Source organism: Arachis duranensis, unplaced genomic scaffold, assembly GCF_000817695.3.
Source record: "Arachis duranensis cultivar V14167 unplaced genomic scaffold, aradu.V14167.gnm2.J7QH unplaced_Scaffold_165934, whole genome shotgun sequence".
Lineage (NCBI taxonomy): Eukaryota > Viridiplantae > Streptophyta > Magnoliopsida > Fabales > Fabaceae > Arachis > Arachis duranensis.
The window spans coordinates 634,291-637,811 of NW_026264258.1; positions in this window are offsets into that span (position 1 = coordinate 634,291).

Here is a 3,521-nt window from a genome sequence, read left to right on the forward strand (position 1 = left end):
CTATTATGAATTCTCACCCCTCTCGCTTTGAGTTTGGTTCTAATTTTGTTGCAAGGAATGGAAGCTATAACAGGACTATGCATCAAGGTCTAAGCAATCAAAGATGGATGGAGCCACAAGGATCCGATCAACCCTTTAGGCAACAACATCATCCTGGATATCATGGACAAAGACCATTCTACAATGCATACCCAACTGATAGATTCGGTGGACCGCCTTATAGCTACCAACAAGCCCCACCCTGTGCTCAGAAACCATCCCCTCGACATAACTTCGAACCACCACACTCACAAGTCTCTTTTCGCCATTCACTACCACGTGATCCTTATCCACCCCAACGCCAATCCAATTACTCCCAAGAACCACCACTCTCCTATGCACCATGTCCATATCAATCAAGCCAAGAATCACAGGTTCGCATCAAAAAATCAGTAAAATAATTTATTGCAACCCTTCATCAACTAGAGCAAGCAATAAATTAATTATCTTCCAAACGTTCAGGCACTCAACAGACTCCCATGGCTTCATGTGGAGAATCCAATAAAGAACGCAGCACGAAAAAAACACTAGAAGCTCCAGTGGACAGCATAGAGCATAACTTCGTACTGGAACAAATAGAGGAAGCTGTCATTGTAGAAGAAGAAGAGTTGGTTGAAGATTTAGGAGATGCCGAACTGCCACCTGAATCCAGAGTTGTGGAGAATTTCGTCAAGGATGTTACAATTGATGCTAAAGAGGATGTTGCGCAGCCCCCAATGCAGATATCTTATGGGAAACTAGACGGAATTACCCAAGACATATGTTTCCTTGATGATGATGATCACAAGTCAAGTTCTCTGAGTAACGAACTTGCATCCGCAAGTGAATTCTTAGAGATGGAAGAATTTTCCCCAAGTGAATATGAAGATGATGCAGAGGTCGACTTTTCTCAACCTCCTGTTTATGACTCAAGTGATGAGGAAGATATCAATGACTATGATCAAGACATGGGTGAAGTTGAAGAAATTTGCAAAGAGGTGGATGAATTCACTGAAAACCACAAGGGAGTAGAGCTTGCAGAACCACTAAAAACACTGATCCCAAGGCCATTACCAACCAACACAGACTTCAAGTGGGTAAAATCCTTGACTCTTATCTTTATTTTTTCACTTGAATATGGTTTACTTGAAACAGACGGCCAGCTTAGAGCTCTTTGCTGCTTTAAGAGTAAAAGGGAAATGGCTCATACTCAGAGCTGGTGCACAAGGTTCAATAAGGTTCCACGCTTCAACTTGAAGTGCACGGATTGGTATCATGTTCAATCGCAAGGATCTCGAAAGCTGATTGGTCACACCAGTGAGAATTCAGACTACTCACCACCCGGCTGGAAAAATGCATATCAAGACAAAGATGGGTGTAAAAGTAGAGTTTGGGATCTTGGAATCTATCCCGACATTCAACACTCCGGGAGCCTTGAAGCCTTTTTGAATTCACGTAAGGGCTTTACATACCTTGTTTGGGACCCCGGAGGATTCTGGCATTCCAAACACTGGTGGAGATTCCTAGATCAGTACAAGCATAAGCTACCATGACAAGGAGCTCACCAGAATGTCCAACTTAAGGACTTTAACTAAAAGTTCTGGGTGGGAGACAACCCACCATGGTATGATCGTTCCTTTTGCAATTTTAATTTTATTTAGTTTTGTATGTTTTTGAGTTTTATTTTACTTTATTGAACCTGGAATCATGCATAGCATTCATATTCAGCATTGCACTCTGCATACTGCATAATCATAAAAAAAAAATTTTACGCAAGCGACGCGTAAGCGTCGCTGACGCGTTCGCGTCGTATGTGCATTAGAGAAAAAATAAATTGAACAGAGAGTCACGCGAGAGCGTGGCTGGAGGTGTGCCTTTGGCACAATTTGACCGATGCGACCACGTTGCTGACGCATCCGCATCTTGTGGGAAAAATGCCTCCCACGCATCCGCGTCACCCACGCGAACGCGTGCCCTGAAATCGACGTAAAAAGGGTGTATGGCTGAAAGTTGAGCTAGAATTGGGCTGGATTTGTGCTAGAAGCACAAGCCCTGCCATGCGTATGCGTGCCCCACGCGTCCGCGCCGATTTCAAGTTTACGCCATCCACGCGATCGCGTCGACCACGCGACCGCGTCACCCTAGATTTTTGGCAAAAATGCATTTAAACAGAGAGTTGTGCGTGCGCAAGGCTACCCTCGTGCCACTAGCACAATTCGAGTCACGCGTCCGCGTCACTTGAATTCATCACACCCCACGCGTTCGTGTGCACCACGCATCTGCGTCACCTGCGCCGCACAACTTATCCAAATCAATGCCAATTATCTTATTTTTTTCTTCTCTAATCCTAATCTCTTCTATCTTTTCTTCTTTCTTCTTCCTTCTTTCTCCTTTCTTTTTTTTATTTTCATGCATTTTTATGTTGGTGTTGGAAATTTATTTGGATCATTATTTTCCACATTTTGCTTGTGAATTATTAAAAGGAACTGTTTGACAATTATATATTATTTTTATAGGGTTTCTTGCATGTTCAATTTAACACTTTCAATAACTTATTTACCATGCATGCTATGTGTTTGTGAAAAAGCCCGTATGGCATCACGCACTACTTTTCTGCTATCCTACTTTCATACCTATTTTTTACAAAACCCTTTTTATATTTTATTAATTATTTATAATTGTCATTACAAACATATTGTTAGTTTGGAAGACTTGGTAATCTAACTTGAACATTGAATGCTTGATCTATGCTACTCATGCCTTTGCCAGCATGCCAATAAAATCTTGCATTTAATTGTTATTACATGCACTTGCTATATTTCCATTGATGACTTTTCACATGTAGTCATGACCATGTGTTAACGTCATTCTTCTTTACTGTGCATTGATTACCACCTTTCCCATTCTCTTCCTTGCTGGAACCCCTAGCTTTACTTATTACTTTCCTTTTCCCCTTTCAGGATGGCCACCAAGAAGGGTAAAGAGAGAAAGCTACTCCCAAACCACCGACAAGGAAAGGAACAAAAAGAGCACCAGCTGAGAAACCACAACCCCCATCCACCTGCACATCTCAGCATGCACCGAGGACGGTGCAATCTTTAAGTGTGGGGAGGTCGATACCGATCTCCGTGGGTTAGTTAATCCCTTCTCAACACCAATGTTAATTTGTTAATTGTTGCATTTGCATGTTTGTTTGATTTTATGCATTTAGCCACTACTTGGTTGAAGTAATATTTTCTTTTTCAAGAAATTTTTATAGTATTTCACTAATTTAAATTGAAAATATTTTGTTAAATTTATTTGAAGTTGTATTTGGAACATGGTTTTTGAGCCAAAGAACACACAACCTGTGAGATTTTGAGCTTAATTGCATGGTTACATTATTTAACGATAATATTTTATTCTTGTGTGTTTTCTTCCCTATAATTGCAATCTTTACTTTGTTTCAGTTTATATGTCCATTGTTTAGTATATTTACATGCTTGCATATGATTGAGGCCATT